This window comes from Macaca nemestrina, chromosome 2 (genome assembly GCF_043159975.1).
Source record: "Macaca nemestrina isolate mMacNem1 chromosome 2, mMacNem.hap1, whole genome shotgun sequence".
Classification (NCBI taxonomy): domain Eukaryota; kingdom Metazoa; phylum Chordata; class Mammalia; order Primates; family Cercopithecidae; genus Macaca; species Macaca nemestrina.
Genome location: NC_092126.1, coordinates 29,613,228 through 29,635,474, shown reverse-complemented (window position 1 = coordinate 29,635,474; position 22,247 = coordinate 29,613,228). Strand labels below are relative to the sequence as shown.

Here is a 22,247-nt window from a genome sequence, read left to right as displayed (position 1 = left end):
ACAAACAAACAAACAAAAAAACCTACCAAACATTTGTTTAAAAGCACTGGAGAGCTCCACAGTGGAGAGGGCTTGAGAGCAAAGAATTTAAGAGAGATCCTAACTGCCTGTCAGAAACTAAAGTAAAACATCACTTAAAGAAGAGATGATCTTCCAGAGGTCCAAATTATCTCTACAATTTTTCATACACAATGTCTGGCATTCAATAAAATTACCAGGCATACCAGAAGACAAGAAAAAATGACTGAAAACAGAGCTAGAGGAGATCCAGATATAGGAGTAATAAATTTTAAAATATCTATGATATCTTTTAAAAATTGTATAAGGAGATAGAAAATTTCAGCAGATTACTATTAACTGTGATAAAGAATCAAGTGGAAATTCCAGAACTGAAAAATTAACTGAAATTAAAAACTCAATAGGTGGGTATATGAGCAGATTAGAAATTGTTGAGGAACATACTTATGAGCAGTAGAAAGTTTGATGTTAATACCTAACAAAGTCAGAAAAGGTGTATTGGAAAATGATTTCTGTCATGTAACTGGTGGCATGTAAACCTATATACCACTTTTTGGAAATACTTTGACAATGTGAATTTATTATTTGAACAAAAATTATTTATGTCTTTTAACTCAGTAATCTTATCTCTGGGAATGTGCCATAGGATGTAAGTTTTTAAATGCACATGCCTCATGTATGAAGATACTCACTACAGACTTACTTATGATAGTAATAACTATCTACAGACAATGTTTAATACTTTATTTCAATTAATGCAGGTTAATCCTCACAACAATCTATGGTGCTAGTTAACATTACTATCCTCATTTTACAGATAAGAAAACTGAAACATTGAGAAGTCAAGTAACTTGCTCAAGATTATATAGCTAGTGCATAGAGAGGCAAGGATTTGAACCAGGCTGCGTGGCTCCACATGCACTTTAACCTGCTTTATTTAGGCTTTTGGAAGCAACCTAAATAGCTAACATTTGCTAAATAAGTGCAGTATACATGGTCTGAGTGATATTTTGCAGGTATTAAAAAATGAAAATTCTGAACCCTTTTAGCAACATGGCAAATACTTCTGATATGATGTATGCATATAAATATGATCAAAAGGAAATATCCCAAAAGGTTAATGACAGTTATGTGAGGTTAGTAGCACAATAGTTTCTTTTCTCATTTTCTCACATTTTTAGTAATGTGTGTTGGTTGCCTATATTAAAAAACAACTACGAAAAAGTAGTAGCATGTGTTGGATCAGAACATGGGCTCAGACTGCCTGTGTCATCTCTTATTAGATGTGTGACCAGGGACAAGTTATTGACCTTTTGTTTCTGAGTTTCTAAGTTATCCTGCAAAATGAAGATAATTGTAGTAACTACCTAATAACGTAATTGTAAGGATTAAATTATTTAGAACACTATTTGTTACTTGGAAAATATGCAAGCATAAGCTATTTTGTTGTTATTGTTATTTTACTACCGAAGCTTATTGTTTCAGAGTCCCTCGGTGACCAGGCAAAAAACAGTTCCCTCCAGCTGGTCCTCAGATGGGCACATCTATTAGTAAGTTTCATTTCTGTATGTGGATCTTTATTCATCCTTACTATGAATTCCCCAATACTGAAGTTTCTAGGAACCTACCTGCCATTGGCTGAAGGGTTGCTTCTGAATTCTTTCCCAGAGGCAGTGACAAAAATCAAATATCTGATGTATTCTTTAACTTTCAGTAAGCTCAGGTTCCCTGCTTGTGTCACATCTCTAAACATACATACATGCGTGATTGAAACTGTCTATTGAAAGCAATGTTACATTAACATTATCAATACTGAATTAGAGAAAATATCTATCAATGTCACCAATTCCACCTGTCTCTTGATGCATGACTTTTTACCTGACAGGGTAAATAACAATAGAAAGTTTTTTTTAAAAAAATAGAAGAGTTGTTATGAAGGGATTTTTCTGAATTAAGTGCCCCAGAGAGACTAGGATGTGCTTTAAAACTTTTTGTTCCACCTGGCAGATCCAAAAAAATTTGGAAGCTTTTGGTTGAACTCCCTCATTACTTGAAGTTGTTTCATTAACATTGAATATATATATCTGTTAGGTTACCAAGGCTTATGGTTAGCTATCTTAATGGCTAGTGATATAAGACCTTTGTAACAAACCCTACCAATGGAACTGACAGGATTTTACCAGGGAGGATATTGCAGTCCCTGTAAGAGGAAGGATACAAATTGGCATTTCATACATTTGTGAGAACAATCCCCTTTAATGTGTCTGTTTGGTTTTCATGATATTGCAGGCCTCTGCTCTTGTAAGAAGTTAGCTGCAGAACCCACATGTGAATCCTTGTAGGTGAGTCCACCATTTCACTAATACTGTCTGTGTTTTAATTGCCTCAATTAAGTCCATCTGACATTCATTGGCAAAGTCCTTTGGTTAAACTTCCTAATAATTCTCAGCTCTATCATATGGTAAATGTTTAACACATTGCTTTAATGTTTGAGTTTTTCATTTTTGCTGGAGTTATTATTCCTCTCAGGCTTATTCATGAATGCATTTCTGGATTTATGCCTCCCACGACCCATTCCAGGATTTACCCCAAACCTTCCACACTGTTTGCTAACAAAAGTTCTGTTATGACACAATAGTACTTATTAAGACAGATTTACCATTTAAGTCTCAGGACAGCATTTCACAACCATAAATAACTGGTTACATGAAGAACCAGAGTCTGGTAGTAGTGAAATTCATTTTCCTTCTTGAAAAAGTGGATCAAAGGATTCAACCAACAAGTGGTGAATCAATAAAAAGCAGTAAAATAGTGAGAAAAAATGTTACCAAAAGATCTCAAGATTACTGATGCATATGAATTGCTTTTTTATATAGGAAAATACTGGATCATTTCTTATTATCATAGTATAATTAGAAGCAATTTCATGTGTTCATTTTGCCACATGAGTTTAAATGGAATTGGATTTGGTTCCCTCTCTAACATGAGTTCAGTGTCTGAACTTGGGCAAATTTCTAAACAATTCTGAGCTTCACTACGTCTGCTTGAAAATGAGAACAATTGTATTTATCTATTATTTGTCTATTAGGTTATGAGAGCAAAAATGTTGTAACATGAAACACCTGGCATCCAGCAAGCAATTAATGCTAGTCCTTCCCACCCCTATTTATGGAGGTAGAAAGAAAAAAGATAACAGACAGCTCTACTTTTATTTTTACATATATCCTTCATTGATTATCTTATGAGTAAATTTTAAAACAGGCAAAATTGCATCTCTTCATCCTTCATTTCTCAGTGCTTTATCAAATTTCTGCTATGAACTAAGAACTGAGTGCTATCGGAGACACAAAGGAGAGTCAGGTATTGTTCTGTTCTCAAGGACATTAGCATCTAGAAAGGGAGATTTTTTTTAATGCCATTAGAGAGACAAAATAAAGCACTGTCCTAGTTTTAAGCAGGAAAAATCATTTTAACCGGGGTTACCAGGAAAGGTTTCATGGAATAGGTAGTGTTTGGGCTTTAAAGAATGGGTATAGTTTGGAAAGCAAGGAGAGAGGAAATACAATGAGTCATGACTGAAGCACAGTTGATCCTTGAACAATACAAGTTTGAACTGTGTGGGTCCACGTATAGTGGATTCTTGTCATCTAGAAGTGGATAAAAAATATGGTATTTGCTGGATGCAAAAAGCCATGTATAGCGAGGACCGACTTTTCCTCTACGTGGATTCAGCAGGGTCCACTTGAGTATACCAGGATTTTGGTATGCTGTGGGGTGGCCTGGAACCAATCCCCTGCGCATGCCAAGGGGAGGGACAACTGTAGTATAATTGAGAGAAAAACCATTGCCCCAGGATTGGAAAGACAGATTGGCATTACCTTGGATGAACCACTTCTCCCCTCTAGCCTTCAGCTTCTTCACTTGTGAGAGATGTAGAATAATCCCTGCCCTGTTGGTCTTTCAGGACTGTGGAGAAGATCAAATGGGAGCTTGGATGTGGAAGCTCTTTGGCAACCAAGAAACACTCTGCAAATGAAAAGGGTATCGTTTTTCCTTTTCTCCCTTGTACCATAAATTTCATGATGGCACTTAACAGAGCCAGTCATTTTGGTATTTAAAAAATGTTTGGTGAAATAATTAGTTATTGGTTGAATGAATGAATTTATAAGTGAGTAAATGAATTAAACAAAGGTATGGAGTAGGAAAGCACACAATATGAGCAGAGAATAAGGGGTTCTTTCTGGAAGCATGCACTAGAACTGAATGTTAGGGATGTGAATGTGGCTAGCTGGAATGGGTCTGTGGTTCTCACAAGGTGATCTGTTGACCAGCAGTGTCAATACCAGCGGTTAACTTGTTAGAAATGCAAAATAATTATGAATTTGAAACTCAGGGTGGGACCCAGCAATCTGTTTCTCTCTGGGTCATTCTGATGCATAGCAAAGTTTTGAGAACCATGACTTTGTATTAAAGTGAGGAGTTTGGAAATTATTTTTCTGTAAGTTCAGTGCTAATGAAGATTTTCAACTGTGGGTGGACATAATCACAGCTGTATTTCTAGGATGATAAGGCAGGAGATTGTACCTACAATATCTATGACTTCAGCATTAAAAGGACAATTAGAAGTACTGGAAAACACACTGTATTTGCCAAGCTCCAGAGATGAAGATTTTGCTTTTTCCTATTTCCAAATAATATCCCCATACTTACCTAAGAGATAAAGCAGAACAAGCATTGCTTCCAGGCACTGGAGGAACTCACTTGGTCTGCAGAGACCAGGCAGGATGAGAATGTTTATGTGAAAACAAAAATGAGAGCAGACTGTCAAATATGGCCCCAACCTTTCTGCAGAAGTAAGTAAGCCTTTAGTCCTGACCAACTGTGAGGAAACATTAAATGGAACCTTCCAAACTGGTTTAAAGTAGGCAGCTAAGCCTATGCCAAGGACTAAGCCACCTATGTCATTAGGGCTGGTGGATACAAATCTGCCAAAGGAGAGCACATTACATGGAGGAAAAATGAAGACCCTCAGGGAAACATTTATCCTAAAGGGGAAAGAGTCAAGACAGAGGTATCATGGTCAGCTGGGAAGGAGATGGAGGGGAGAGGCAGGAGGTAAGCTGTTCAGATTGCTAGCATGAACAATCCAGATGGCTAGGATGACCAGTCATCCTGGTTTGCCCAAGAGTTAGGGAAATCCCACAATGTAGGATTTCCAGGACAATCCTTGTCAAACCAGGACAGTTGATTACCTTAAGACTGCCCTTTCACCTGTGTTCAATACCTGGGGAGAAGGCATAATAAAAATAGAAAAAATCACTGCTCTCAACGTCACTTCTCAAAATATTGTCCAGAAACTAGCAGCATAGGCTTCACCTGGGAGCTTGTTAGAAATGCAGATATTCAGGCATCCTAGACCTACTGAATCAGGATCTGCACATTGACAAGAGCCCTGAGTGATTTGTATGCACATTACAGTTTGTCTTAAAAGATCCTGTGGCATTCCCCGGTAAATAATGGAGCACAAATAGAGAGCAGAAATAATTTCCTCTGGGCTGTAATACGGCTAATATCCAGGTTGATCAGGTACTAAACTAAAACCAGATCAACCTTGCCTGGGAAGGAGGCAACCTAGGAATGGAGAGCAACCCAGGCAGAGAGGGAGAAAGATGGCTGACACAAATTAGCTAAGAGGGTAATTGAACTATTAATTCAACTATTAATAGTAGTAGTATTTGTAGGGAATGTGAGAAAAGCCAGCAAGCCAGCAACTGTATGGGAAGAATAAAGCTAGAGAAATACTCTTCTGTTGCCAGTACTGTGACCCTTCTAGACTGATGTGGGCTGGGAAATGGGTTATGCTTAGAAATGTGGAGCCTGCCAGATGTGGTGGCTCACACCTGTAATCCTAGTACTTTGGGAGGCCGAGGCGGGTGAATAACCTGAGGTCAGGGGTTCAAGACCAGCCTGACCAACATGGAGAAACCCCGTCTCTACTAAAAATACAAAATTAGCCTGGCGGTGGTGCATGCCTGTCATCCCAGCTGCTCGGGAGGCTGAGGCAGGAGAATCGCTTGAACCCGGGAGGCAGAGGTAGCAGTGAGCTGACATCACGCCATTGAACTCTAGCTTGGGCAACAAGAGTGAAACTCCATCAGTACCACAAAAAAAAAAAAAAAAAAAGAGAGAGAAAGAATGTGGAGCTGCAACTAGTAAGCTTGTAGTAGTAAGCTTGTAGAGAAAAATCCAAAATGATCATCCACTATGAGTGTTCAACTCTAGATCTTGGCCTCATCTACTTGCATGTCATTCAAATATAGTGTGCAAAGAAAGTTTAGTTGTCTTTCTTTTTTCTGCCTGGTCTGATCCTCTTCATGGTTTCCAGCTCTGCAGTCTAGCAGGGATAATTGACACTTAATTATAGCGTTTCATTCTCCTCTTGCTTGAACATATTTCTTTCACTTTCAACATTGAAGCCAGTAGTTCTTAAAATCAAACATGCAAACATGCATCAGTCACCTGGAGGGCTTGTTAAAACACAGATTACTGGGTCTGCCCTCAAGGTTTCTGATTCAGCACATCTGAGGTGGAGCCCTAGAATTTGCATTTCTAATGAGTTCCCAGGTGATGCTGACATTTTTAGTCCACAGGCCACACTTTAAGAACCTCCGATTCAAACTATTCAGAGTTTATTTCATATCCAAAAGTGATTATTTAAAAATTATTTTAGAGTAATGCTCCTCAAACTGATTGATTTTTCCAATCATGTACCAAATACATAATTCTATTACACATGACCAGTATTCAGCTTTTGCCACAAGCAACTCACCATGCCAGTTCCACACACCTGAACTGGTTATATCCTATTTAACAAGATCAGTCCACTGATCACATACTAGGATGTCATGGCAATGTCAATTTATGATATAAGTTTCTAAATATGAACTTTCATCTGTATTTATATCACCCCCGAACAGGAACAGTTTGTGAACTGGCACTGGCCCTGGGACCACACTTTGAGTGACATTGTTATAGATGACACGGTCTCTTATAGGAAAATGCACAGTCTTTCTTAGATTCTCTACCTTCCTCTTCCATCTCATTCCCAACATAGATCTGGGTACATGAGTGGGGTCTTATTATAATCTTGTGACACCCTGGGATCATGCACTATCCTCTAAATAATCAATAGTTTCTACTATGGAGAGGCTCAGTTTATCTTCTCCCCTGGAATTGGGACCACTGAAATATAACTAGAAGCCAGCTGATCTTTTGGGATGTTGTGTGCTTGCTCTTACCGCTACTGCCATAGTTCTGAACGTTTCCCCAAGCATCAAAAAGACCCCATGACCTCTTTTCCCCTAGACCTCTGCCAGTCCACCAACACTGTCAGTGGGGAAGTAAGAAGCCTGGTGGATCCTGCTTCCCACACAAAGGTCATGATGAGACAGATGCTTTCTAAGTCCCATATATCTACCCACCTTCTGCTGTCACCTCTGTACCTCCTGAGTCACATGGAATGTTGTGCTGAACCAAATGGTCAGTCTTCTAGAAGCAGTGGAATATTGGAGGCAGCTTATACCTTAGCTGATTCTTAAATTTTCAGGAATTTTGTGAGCCAGGTTTTAAACATGGCCATTGTTGAAAATTAAACAATATAAACTTACAATCAAATATATTATATTAAAAATAAAGAATTAATGTCTCCAACTCATCACTTCCTGTTTATTGTTTTATACTTTACTACTATCTTTGCCTATCGTATGTGTATGGTGGAAATACTACATAATGATATTTAATGGTGTGCTGCCACACAGTTCTTCCCAACTCTGCATTCAGTGACATCACTTTGGTAGCTTGAAATCGGCCATCATAGAAATACTATGTCTTAGAAATTGGCAAATATTACAAATCAGCATTCCACCCTCCCTTACCTCCCCACCCCCCAGCCAGCTATTAAACATTTACCAGCACACAACCACCCAGAGCCTGCATCTGGGAAAGTGAGCCACTAACCCGATGACCTGTGATAACCCTATACATACCTAGCTGTTACTAAGCTGCCGTTCCCATAAGGGTCAGCCCCAAAAAGGTGTGTGTGCAGAGGAGAATAAAAACCGAAACCCTAAGATCATCTTATTTACTTGCCCTATTTCTGCCTTTTTTCTCTCCCTGCCATCTCTGGGGTCCAGAAGGAGAAGCTTTTTATTTCCTCCGGAGTTTATTCTTATACATCAAGGATAAACATTCATGACCTAACATCACCTCTCTTATTTTCTCCCACCAAAGCTATAAGGATAGTCTAATCATGAAACAACATTAAACAAACTCAAAATGGGGACAGTCTATAAAATACCTAACCAATTCTCTTCAGAACAGTTAAGGTCCTGAAAGGCGAGGAGAGAACAAGAAACAATCACAACTTGGAGGACATTAATGCACTACATTTAATACGGTTTCATAAGTTGGGCTGAAAAGAAAAGGACAGTAGAAAAACTGGGATGTGAGAATACAGTCTGAGTATAGTACTAATGTGAAGTTTTTAATCTCCAACTTAATAGCATGGTTATAGAAAATATAAACATTAGGCAAAGTTGGGTGAAGGATATACAGGAATTCTACTATCTATACAACTTTTCTGTAAATATAAAATTATTTCAAAATAAAACTAATCTAAGAAAAAAACATGGCCTGCATAATAGGTAGAATGGATATCTTCTCTAGTCTATGAAAAACCCTGTGTCCTACATTTGCTTGCTTTGTGTTATCGTAAAAGGGGGAAAGGAAGGGATGATAGAAACATTATTTCTCTTAATAAACTTGGATTTTAAAGTCTTTTATCTCTTCACAGCATAAAACATTCCACTTACGATGTTATAGGTTGAGCATTAACTTTCTCTTTCTCCTTTTCTTTATAGTGTTTCTGTAATAGTTCAAATCCCCCCCACCCTGAGGGTGGATGTTTCTAGATGATGAAGGAGATCATAAACAGAGAGTAGATTAATATAATTACCTTTATTTCTTGTCTATTTGCAAATGGGCCATTGTTCACATAGTTGCCTCTCTTTCTAAATGGAAGAATAATCGGGGGTGGGAGGGATTGGGGGCGAAATACCAGAACTGGGAGGAGTAAAGGTGCTTCAAGACAGTGCTTCTTAAACTTGGATTTGTGTTTGCATCTCTTGGGGATCTTGTTTAAAGTAGGTTGAGATTCAGTATGTTTGGGGAGGGGCCTATGAATCTGATTTTATAAAAAGTTACTAGATGATGCCATGATGCTGGTCTTTGAGAAGCAAGAGTCTGGGGTCCTTTCTAAAGTATTTCCTCTCTCCTCTGTACAGTCAGAAAAGGAAAGTGCTTACTGGTCAGAGATTTAAAAGATATAGGAGATATACCATATATCTATAAGACCAGAAACAAAAACAAAGAAGAAACACATTAATCAAAATATGACATTATTGCACATAATGAGATGCAGTAAAAGATGGACTACTTAGGCATTCACTGGGTATAAGTGAAGCTGCTTCTGGAGTTTAATTTTAAGTTCTCAGTAAGACTCACCGTATTTAGTCACATCCTTTCACACACACACACAATTCATTCTCTACTAAGAAGGAACTAAAGCTCTCAGAATTACTGAGTTGCACAGTACCAATTTACATGAATTTTTTTTCTTCCTCCAAAAGTTTGTAATGACTATGGTTCCTGGAAAATAATATTTCATTTTTTAAATTCATACTCTTAGTCTACCAAAAAAACACTCTTCCAAACATGTAAGCTAGAAAAACAGATAATTTGCTCAAATCATAGAGACAACTCATACCAATAAAAAATACGTTTTAAAATTTGGAAAATTAAAATGAGAGAATAAAGCATTTCGCATGCAGATGTGTGTATTTTTACTCCACAATATTAGGAGCTTCCAAAGTGTAACATGCATTTACAGAGCCACTCTCTTAGCATTTAAACTGGGAGGCATTTTTCGAGAAGCATGAGTCTTGCTCAGCGGTCCTGTAGCCACTCTAGCAATATCACACGGTACATGTCTTATAAATATTGTGTGTGCTTGATGGGAGTAGACCTGACTTTGCTAATCACTTATCAGTTCTTTTGCCCAGTATTTCTTTGTTTTAGAAGCAACTTTGTTTGACTTACCAAATGTATATTGTCCAATTTGCAGGAAATATAAATAATATTACAAATAGCAAAATGGGATTGTATGTGCAGATCTCTGCATCCTGGTAGGCCCTGTCATGTTCAGTGATAGCTTTTCCTTATGTTGTTGCCACTGCCAAACAGACTGCTTATGTGATCTTTGGCTTTCTTAACGTCTCTTTAGGGATCAATAAAGTGTTTCTTTTTTTCTTAGATGCCAACTTCATCTCTCTTTAAGAATACGATATTAGTTTAAAAGATTGTTCAACTTAAAGCAATCTTGTAGAGATTGTCACCCATGATTGATGCTGGGCGAGTAGAAAGGAAAATGTTGATTTTATCCTCTGCCTTTCAGATCTTTGAAGGGGAAAGTGGGCTGGTTTTTAACTGCAGCCTGATCAAATGTTTCAAAAGTTGTTCAAAAGTAATCTTAGTCCAACACTGCTCTTCTGACTTTTATCTATAGAAATGGAAAAGTTTATATATTAACCATTTGTTTCTTTTAAGTACTTGTGTACATTTTTCTCTTGCAATAAGTATTAATAATTGAAAATTATTCAATTGTCATTTTAATGTTTTTTATTAAGTTAAGTTTGATATGTTTCTTAGCAGTGAAGACCTGTGGCTCAAATAGGAGCAGACAATTCATGGAATCAAATTTTAAATTCAAGCAGAGCTATCATATTGACATATTTGTATTTCTCTTTGTCTTGGAATTATTGGTTTGTTTAAAATAGTAAGTTTAACCAATTATTTTGTTATTCTGTTATTTAAAATATAAATTTGCTGTCTAAAATTTTTTGTGTAAAGGTTAGTGTATAAATGAGTATAAATACAAATAAATAACTAATGATCACATTTCTACTGGGAAACATCATTATTTCTTACTTCAAATGTGTCAGCTATCTTTCCATGATGGGTTTGTGCACTTGCAGGTGTTGGCTAAGCTTGATTCTCTTTTATAAGAAAAAATGGTAAATCTCAAATAAAAGCGCAAAATATTATCTTTCATGCAAATACACTAATAATACCAAAGAAAGCAGAAAAACTTACTTTAAGATAATTTTTCTTGATAAGATATTTACAATTAGGAGCTTGATTAATCAATTTTATTATTGTTCCTTAGCTGCAGCCATGTTCTCTTGACTATATTGCTCAGATGACCTTGTGCTTTCTTTGCTACTCATGCTAAATAATGTGTGTTGTTTTGCATTTTTTATATTAGGAAGCAAAATACTTAAAAATGTATAAAAGTTGAAGGGAAAAAGGGCGCTCCCATAGTAGATAAAAGAAAATGTAGCATTACTTCATCATCTTTATAGAGACTCTTCAGAAAGATACATGGTTTTTTTTAGAAATATGAAATGATATAGTATCTGAAAGTTGCTTTAACTACTAATAATGGTAAATTGGCACAACCTTTCTGATGGGCAGGTGGGCACTGGTCATTAAAAAACAAAACACAAAAACCCATAAGCTGTATAAAGCTATTCATACAGAGAGATTTACTTTTATAAATTTATACTAATGAAATAATTATGGTTGTGTTCCCAGTTTTGCTCCCAACTTAGCATAAGAATATTTATCACAGTGTGGCACATATTGGAAGTTTAGTAAATGAAGATACATTCAATCTGACATTCCATTCGCTACCACAAAGAGATAATGTAGAAACTTATTTAGTAATGTGAGAAAATACTAAACATTAAGTGAAAAAGGTAAGTTACAAAATAATTTGCATAAAATCATCTCATACACCACCCCCATATATGTACATATGGTATATTATACAATGAAATGTTAGTGGTCTCTGATTTGGGGTATGGGATTATGAAATACATTTTTTTCTCATACGTATTTTCCTGACCGTTCGACAAAGAAGCATTATGTTTTTAATATGGAAAATAATCATTCACCTTTAAAAAATGAATTCCATTAATATGCTTCCATTTGTCCTTTGAAAATTTAATAGCTTTACATATTAGTTATTCCATAACAAGTAGTTGATTTTGAAAATAGAAAATTAGGTAGTTGTTCTAAAACAAAGCAAGAAAGGGTTGTGTAAAATACCATAATGACTTACTTTATGAATAGATAAGCCATAAATATCCTGACAAATTATTTTCTGATGAGAAATAAGAATTGCTGTGGCTCAGGGTTACATTTTCTTGTAGTATGACTAAGGCCATAAGGAATTTGATAGCTATTCCAATTTTGTTTCTTAAGGAGTACTTTTTAACATTCCTGAATAGATAAGATAGCTGCTGGAATCTTCCCAGTTTTCAACTATTTTTTTGATGACTATCTATAGTGGTTGATTTGTTGATATAAATGTTAAACTGACATATATTTACTAAATGTCTATTATTAGTTAGATATTACTAACTACTGTGCATACCAGACAGCATGAAGTATGGGCTCTCACCTAAAGGAACTACAGTATTGTTGGGTAATAAATTATATGAAACAAAAAATTTTTAGAGAATATATTGCAAGTACTGAAATGACTGAAGAGATAAGAACCATGATATTTATTAAAAAAACAGTGGATAAATGTAGGCTGAGAGTTTGGAAAAAGGTTCAAGAAAAGTTGTGACTTGCCTGGCTTTGGAAAGATGAGTTGGTTAGGAGAGAGGAGGGGAAAACATTTCAGCTTGTGAGATGAAGGTCTAAAGTCCTTAGGGCTGAATTTGCTGGTTGTGGCTATGTTTACTGCAGTTCCAGCAGAGTTAGGGATGTGGTTAGGCCAGGACAGTAAGGATATCTGCCTGGAAAATTCCTGTTTTCCTAGAGAGGGAATAGATGAAGGTGGGAAATAGATCCGGTAGGAAATGATGGGGGACCCTGAGGTTAGAGCTGAGGATGTCTTCTCAGCTTCTCTGATACCGTGCTCTGAGTTTGCTCCCATTTCTTTGGTGGTTCCTTCTCTTTTCCTTTGTTGGCTCCCAACCCCTTCTCTACTCAGTCTCTGAATGTTGGACTTACCTAAAGTTCCTTAGCTGCTTTGCTGACTGTTCTCATTCCCTGAATGAAAGGAGAGGGTTCAAACTATCTACCACTGTGGTTTAATACAATTATAGAGCTCCTTGGAAAAGTGATTTGTCTAGGGCTGGGGCAGGGATGAAGGAAGATGAGCTTGGAGGATGTCATGGTACCAAAAAGTAAGTACTCAAGAAAAGGGTGGGAGCACACTGAGAGGACACAGGAGCCAACCTAAAAGAGCTTCCAATGGCCACAACTAGAACAATTTCGAAGACAAAATAAAACATTGAATTATGAAGCAGAATAAAATAAACACAATTTAGTCCATACTGATATAAATAAATGATTGAATAAAAGTAAATGGTAGAGAAAGGACAACTTCTTACAGAATAATTCCAAATAATAGATGTAAAAGGAAAGGAGGAAATAGAAAATCATTGTGAGAACACCAGAACACTGGTGAAACATTGCTGCAGGGAGGATCTGCCTATGTATGCATAAATTAATGGACAATGTTATGGGAGAAAAATGGTTATTTGGGGCCAGGTGCGGTGGCTTCCACCTGTAATCCTAGCACTTTGGAAGGCTGAGGTGGGTGGATCATGAGGTCAGGAGTTCAAGACCAGCCTGGCCACCATGGTGAAGCCCCGTCTCTACTACAAATACAAAAATTGGTCGGGCATGGTGGTGGGCACCTGTAATCCCAGCTACTCGGGAGGCTGAGGCAGGAGAATTGCTTGAACCCAGGAGGCAGAGGTTGCAGTGAGCCGAAATTGTGCCACTGCACTCCAGCCTGGGCGACAGAGCAAGACTCTGTCTCAAAAACAACAACAACAACAAAAACAAAACAAACCTTTACAATAATTAAAAAGCATGGTAAACAGCACATTAGCCAAATGATCAAGGTCAACATCACCAGTAATAAGACATACTGACAACAGGTACTGCGAATATGATGCACTGAAAAGGGCACCTCGGCTGGGTGCGGTGGCTCACGCCTGTAATCCCAGCACTTTAGGAGGCTGAGACGGGCAGATCACGAGGTCAGGAGATCAAGACCATCCTGGCTAACACGATGAAACCCCATCTCTGCTAAAAACACAAAAAAATTAGCCGGGCGTGGCGGCGTGTGCCTCTAATCCCAGCTACCAGGGAGGCTGAGGCAGGAGAACGGCGTGAACCCGGGAGGCGGAGGTTGCAGTGAGCCCAGATCAAGCCACTGCACTCCAGCTTGGGCGACAGAGCGAGGCTCCGTCTCAAAAAAAAAAAGAAAAGAGCACCTCACCTCTGGGGTATCTTTCCCATGAATACATAGCCTCAATCTGATCATGAGAAAAAAACCAAACAAATGCAAATTGAGGAGTATTTTACAAAATACCTGACAGGTATTTCTCAAGAGTATCATGAAAGACAAGGAATTCTCCCAGATTGGAGGAGACTAAGATGATGAAGAATTAAATACAATGTGGAATCCCAGGTTGGACCCAGGAACAGAAAAAGGACATTAGTGGAAAACTGGCAAAATCTGATAAAGTCTGTAATTCAGGTAATGATATTGTACCAATGTTAATTTCTTACTTTTGATCATTGTACCCTGGTCATGTAAGATGCTAACATTAGAAGAAGCTGAGGGAAGGGTATATGGGAGCTCGTTGCTATCTTTACAAATCTTCTGTACATGTAAAATTATTTCAAAATAAAAAGTTAAACATATAAAACATCTACCTACAGAGACCTCTTAGTCCTCTGTTTCTCTGATGGGATCTTATTTTTCTGCCTTTTTCAAATCTTTGCTTTCTTCCTCTCCACATTTAAAATCTTCACCCTCTTAGTCCTCACATGGGTTTCTCTTGTCACCTTGAAAATAAAAGCCACTGGGTCTTCTGGATAATTTCTCAGATAGAAGTGAATGGCAAGTCTCCTTTTACCCTCCAAGTAATCCTAGATAAAATATTGTTTTAAAAATGTATGAAATGTATCGGTAAACTCAAACAGGGAAAATTCCCTGGTGCCAGCACAGAAAGTGATGGTCGGTAGACATTCAAAACCCTGGACCTGAGGGCAGGACTGAAGTTGTAATGCCATTTCTGGGACAGGAAAGAAAGCTTCAGGCCTGGATAAGGTAAGGAGCTAGAACTGAACCCTGCATCCTCGACAACACAGGGTGTAGGAAAGACCGATCATTGGCCAGGGAGGTGTCAAAGACCTGTCGGTTATGCTAGGGGCCATGCAAATAATCACTCATAAATTATCAGACTCAAACCTGCACTCTTTGTAGTTGCGGGATCCAAATTCATACTATCTATATGGTACAGAAGCTAAGAAATGAAGGTAGAAATGGTTATGAAATGGGTAACACTCCTGTGGGCTTGGCAGGGCCAAATGCAAAACCACTTTGTAGGGAAGTTTTCATAAGCCTGAGCATGAGAGTCTCTCAGGTCAAAAGCTACTGAATGTCAGTTTACTATCAAAAATTATAAAGCAAAGAAACAAATCTTCATTGGCAATGAACCCAGAAAATTAACACTCTAAAAACTAAAGATAATTTAAAAATCTAAAATATGGTTTGAAATAAGTATGTTTAATTTGTTTAAGAAAAAAATGACACTATGAAACTAGAAAAGGAAGATTTTGGAAAAAATGGAATTTTAGAATAACCCATGTAAGCCGTTGATATTAAAACCTCAATGAAAGTGTTACACACGAGATTAGACACAATTAAGAATAAGAATTAGATACTAGAAAACAGATCTGAGGAAATAATCCAGAATAAAGATCAAAGAAGTACAGAGAAGAAAATTTTAGAAGAAAATTTGAGTCATGAAGGCTAGAAGGTAAAGGTTCAATATTTTTCTAAAAGCAGTTCTACAAGAATAGAAGAGAGAGATGGAGAAGCAATATTTACATTTTACCTACTTTATGGTCACACACATATATGTGTGTGTGTATATATATATATGCAACACTACATGTTGAGTGTATACATATACATATATACTCAACAGATACCCAATAGCTGGTGGATAAGGGCTGTCTGCTCTACTCAGCATAATCTCATTATTTATTAAATACCACACTGAACTCATCATGCTATTGCTGACTGGAAATATCCCTTTTTCCTTTCATCCAAATTATTTTACTGTCTTCCAGATTCAATTTAAGTTTTGACTTTTCTGTGAAGGGATCTCAGTGATGTATGTCTTTTCCTTACACTTCTGTTATTGTTACATCTGAACCACTCAGTACTAAATTGTGTTCTACACCAAGCTCGTCCAACTGACAGCTCTGGGGCTGCATGTCACCCAGGACAGCTTTGAATGCAGCTCAATACAAATTTTTAAAGTTTCTTAAAACATTATGAGATTTTTTTTAGTGATTTTTGTAAGCTCATCAGCTGTCGTTAGTGTTAGTGTATTTTATGTGTGGCCCAAAACAATGCTGCTTTTTCCAGTGTGTCCCAGGGAAGTCAAAAGATTGGACGCCCCTGTTCTACACCAACAGTTGGGAAACTGTGAAAGCCAAACAAATCCTGCCCGCTGACTGTTTTTGTATGGTCCAGAAGCTAAGAATGATGTTTACATTTTTAAGTGGTTGAAAAAAAAAAAAGAGAAGAAGAATGTTTCATGGCATATTAGAAATTATATGAAATTCAAATTTTGGTGCCCTCAGTGTCCAATAAAGTTTATTGAAACACAGTCATGTACACTTATTTACGTATTGTCTATAGCTGTTTCCATGCTATTACAGAGTTGAGTAGCTCCAACAGAAAATATGTGGTGTACAATGGCTAAAATATGCACTTTCTGGTCATTTCCAGTTGAAGTTTACCAGTCTTTGTTCTACACTGCAAATTTTGTCATGTCAAGTACAGGATTTTGGAAATGAATCTGACTTCATAGTGCAGGAGGTAGCAGTGTCCCCTCTTCCCCTTGGGAACTGGACTCAAGCAGTTCTTTTCTAAGTGATCCTCCTCAGAAATTCCTCTTTCATCTCTCAAACCTGACACTTTTGTATCTTTGAGGTGGGTGAGGGCTTCCGGGAAATTTGTAACCAGGTTTCAGCACATCCCCTTTGGTAAATTTCCATGTGGTCTAGCACCTCCTTTATTACATGGCACCACTCTTATGTGGTAACTCAACTGAAATTAACAACTTAATATTTTGATAGGGCTATTACAAAAAATTGTGCTGGAAATAAAATGAAATAGACGTGGCTAACATGGACCTTTTGTAATTGGAGCTCGACAATGACAAAAATAGGTAATTAGTAGGAAAAGTAAAAGTTTAGTTTTAGGGTTCTGTAATAATTTTTTAAATAAGATAAGCAGCTCTTTACACATTTGAAAAGATCCTGGGTGAAACTACAGAGCAAAAATAACGTTTTACTGTGGTATCTTTTTTCTTTTTTTGGCTTCAGCTGTGTGTTTTTAGTGAAATAAATAAGTATTGAATGTCTTGGGAGATATGTGATTTTCTTTGATAACTGCTAAGACACCAGAGGTTTCAATTGTTTTTGATCCTCTTTGATCTCCCTCAGCTACTCTTTTTCAGCATTGTAGCATTTTTGAAATTTTTACATGAGAATGAACAATAAAAGTTAACACTGTCATAATTAATTTGAAGAGTATGGCTGTGTTTACACAATAAAACCATTTGCAACCATCATCTTCATCTTTTTCTCAGTAGATTATTTTTTATTTGCATATATACAGCATAACTGTAGCAATAGCAGCAAATATCTTTTTGTCTTTCCAAAAGAAATAATTTTTTTAAATTAGACCATTTCATAGTCTTGAAGTTTAGTGCTAAAGCATTTCAAACAGCATTCCAATTTGAAAACTTACCACTGTCTTTTACAGGAATAACTAACAAACTTTAGCCATACCAAACTTTGAATTTCCCGAAATGCCCAAGATGGCAATATTTAATGTGTCCTTTCTAGTAGTTCTGTTTAGAAAACAAAACAGCTAGGCTTTGTTTAGATGGATAATTCAACAAGGGTTTCCACTAATAATCATGTCCAGTTCATTCAGTGGGAGCACACTCAATTTTGATGCTGCATCAACCAAGTATAAACCATGACTGTTTTCTACAATTTTAGCTTTCAGTCCGTATTAGCTGTGTTTTAAAATGAACAAAGAAGAAAAGAAAAAGGAAAAATGTAATGTTAATAGGCTTCCTTTTGTGATCTCTTAGGGAGAGGTCTTTTTAAATAAGGGGCTTGAACTTGACCTTCTTCAATGGCACAAAGGTCCAATGCGCAAATTTTAAAGCTATATTTAAATTTTAATAATTGTACTCATTGGAGGCTAGAATGAGACTTTGAAAACCTAATCCTCAGTCTTTTAGTGCAACTGCTTGGCAAAGAACAGAAGCTCAGGAAAACGTCTGGATAGGCACACAAGTATTACCCTGATTTCTTCATCCCACAGAATCAAACTGACTGCTTTGAGGTCATCACTACAGTATTTGAGTTTGCAAATATAATTTAATATAGAGTTAGAATTTAAAAAATGCTTATCTTCAAGATAAATCTAGTTTTAGCGACATGATCCTGAAAGTAGATTTTCAACATTTTAAAGAAATCACACTCTCAGTGTTGGCAAAATGGCATGGAAAGAGCCACTGTTGTATGCTGTTGTTGAGAGTGTAAATTTTTAAAATCTTTCTGGAAGGCAGTTTGGCCATATCTGTTGAATGCCTCCAAATTTTGCATAAAACCTTTAAACCAGCATTTTTACTTTAGGGGATTCATGCTAAGAAAATAGTGTTAGATGTTTGCAAAATTATAGCTACAAGATTTTTATGTAAGTGTTTTTGGTAGAAACAAGAACTGGATAAAGCATAAATATTTAACAACCAGGCTCTATTCAGCCATTAAAAATGATACTAGAGAAATATTTAATGCCATGGAAATGGTTAAAAAAGCTGTTTAAAAACAGTATGCACAATGTGATTCCCTTTTGTAAGAAAAAAATTTGCATCAAAAAATAGTGGATAAAAACAAATAGAATGTTAACAGAAGAATCTGTATATAAAGGAATTATGAATACCATTTTTCCAACATGAAAATAGCTTTTTAAAATATTCTTAAAATTAAAATGTATAGTAGGTGTAAAAATCTCAAACCATGGGAAAGTAAAATAAAAATTGTAAGCCCTTTTCCTTCTAATTTCATGATTTGGTAGGGGACACACACACACGTGCACACACACATGCTAACTTCTGTTTTGATTTTTTATTCAACAGTTTATCTTGGAGAATTTTACATGTTAGTGCGTATAGATCTACTTCATTCTTTAAATTGCTACGTAGTATTGCATAATGTGATTATGTAATGCCCTTTCTTATCAACTACTCTGATTATTCGTATCAACTACTTATCATACTTATCAACTACTCTCACGATTCTGTTCCAACAGCAGGATTTATAGATTATTGACCTTTTTCTTCATTTCCTGTCTGCTTTTCACTTCTCTCTTTTTCCAGCTTATATAGTTATTATTTCATTTGACGCTGTCTTTTTTTTGCCCCATCTGCAAAACCACAACTCTGAATTCCCTGGGTAACTAAGCAGACAAGCACTGTTGAAGGAAATCCTGCCATAGGGCAGTTATGTCCCACCTTTTAAGACACTCAATACTACCTGGCAATCCTGCTAGTTTCTCTGGCTAGGTCACCTTACCACAGTCTGCCACTATTATTTCAAATGGTCTTCATTCCCCTCAAAAGTCAGATTTCCCTGAATCTACTCCAACTTTCCCTCTCAGAGGTTGATGATGTCTCATAATATAGAGAAAATTGAAGCCTTGACTTCCATATACCAATTTATAAACCTTCTCAATTGTGTATCTTTTCTCTCTCTTCCTTCTTTTTACATGGAAGAAATGTATTCGCTTTGTTGTTATTTCATTTAGGAATTTTGTATATATTTTTATGTAATATTTTAACAGTTTTCCTATGTAGATACGCTTTTTTTGGTTTCGATATCAGGGTTTATTCTGGTTGACTTGTAGAATGACTTGGGTAACTTTCTTTTGTTTCTTCGCTTTTTCCTTTTACTCGGTGCTCAAAGAAATTTGTTCCTTGAAAGTTTGGTAGCAGCATTTTGGTACAAGTCTTTGAGTAGTGGTAAGGGTGATATTAGTGTATGTGTGCGTGTGTGCCTGTGTGTATGCCTGTATGCCAATCTTTGATTATCCTTTTCTTTAGTTTCTCCTATAATTATTGGTCTATCTCAATTTTCTTCTACTTCCTAAGTTTGTTTTGGTAATTTTTATCTTCAGAAAACATCTACTTTGTCCTTCATCTAGATTAGGGATTTGTTTCTTCCCTGTGGAACTCTTTGGCAGTTGGTCAAGTTGATGAAGTTGATAAAGACCTCTTCTTAGAATCATTAAAAAAAATCCTACTTGGGAGTGGAGTCACATGACTTTCTGTGCCTTCCTACAAAAGTGTGTGTGTGTGTGTGTGTTTTCTGTTTACATACACAATTTTCGCACAATGCTATCTCAATACGCTCAGTAATTTTATGGAATAAAAATGTATAAACCCTGCTTGAATAATATGTATTCTATGTGCTTGCCTCCTTTACCTCATAACACAGTGTACAAAAAGGGAATTGAAGAGCAAGTCAAAGAAAAGAAACTACTACTCCTGCAACTTGCAACATGTATGGCCTGTCTCACCACACAATCTGTGAATAATAAGTTACTTTAAATAATACTTCAACAGTTATGTCGATCATGTGGTTTGTTTGAACTTCCAAGGCTAATACTTTTAGCTCAACAGTTATCTGTATTATAACATACCATACTGCCTTATGGAGAGTTAAAAATTCTCTTCTGTCTTCTGCAAAGCTTTAATAAGTAATGAAAAAACTCACCCCCTTTCACATATTGATGAATATAGGTAGATAAAAATTTTAGAGAGCAAAATAGGGGCTGGGTCACCAATATGAGAACGTAGATAAGTAGGCACATTTGCCTGGTGGGTGGTCAGCTCATTTGCAGGGGCATCTGCAGACAGAAACTTGGAGATTATGTGCAATCTATAGGCTGATCTAATGACTGTCATGAATGATAGTTTCACATAGATGCACCAACTGAAAAGTGACATAGAGATGGTCCCCAATTTACGATGGTTCAACTTAAGATTTTTTGACTTTACAATGGTGTGAAAACAATAAACATTCAGTAGAAACTGTACTTAGAGTACCTATAAAATCATTCTGTTTTTCACTTTCAGTACAGTATTTGATAAACTCCATGAGATATTCAACATTTTGTTATAAAATAAGCCTTGTATTAGAGGATTTTGATCAACTGTAGGCTAATGTAAGTGTTCTGAGCACACTTAAGACAGTTTAGACTAAGCTATGATGTTCAATCCTTGGGTTTATTAAATGCATTTTCGACTTTAAGATCTTTTTAATTTATGATGGGTTTATCAGGAGGTAATGCCAACATAAGTCGAGGAGCATCTGTCAACATTTCTATGACTGTTATTGATGAAGGTCACAAATATTGCTAATATCTCTGTGTTTGTAACCTAAATTCATAATTGAAGGCCATACTAAACTTCAGTTAGAGGTGAGTGGAAATAAAAACATAATTTATTTTAACATCTAAGATTATGGACCCATTGTAACCTAGAATCCAGGATTCTGGAATCTTGATTTCTAGATTACCAGTGTATTGGTATAAAGGAGTACGTAATATAATATTCTCCTCTTTTATGGGTATATCCTATTTTAAAAAATTATTTCTAGAGATTAAGAATTACACAGTTGCCTTAAATGCCTGTTACTTAACAAATAACGATAATTTAAATAGAATCAAGATTTTAATGACTTTCTGTTTTTTCTACTTTTTAAATCTTATGCTTTTTTCTTTATTGCATGTGTATGTGCATATGTACACACACACACAAACACACACAGAGACACACATATATATATATATTTTTGCTTCATTTGAGTACTGAATTGAGTAATTCTTGTATAAAAAGTTTGTGGATTTTAAGCTGTCAGAGTCTTTTTATGCCCATGAATGTTTTCCTTTACTCTTATACGTGATTGATAATTTTTCTGGA

At 36.4% G+C, this 22,247-nt stretch overlaps 1 pseudogene; it reads left to right on the top strand.

Annotated features, from left to right (window-relative positions):
* The window catches only part of LOC105465814 (UV excision repair protein RAD23 homolog B pseudogene), a 110,619-nt pseudogene that overhangs the window by 16,876 nt on the left and 71,496 nt on the right, over window positions 1-22,247 (top strand).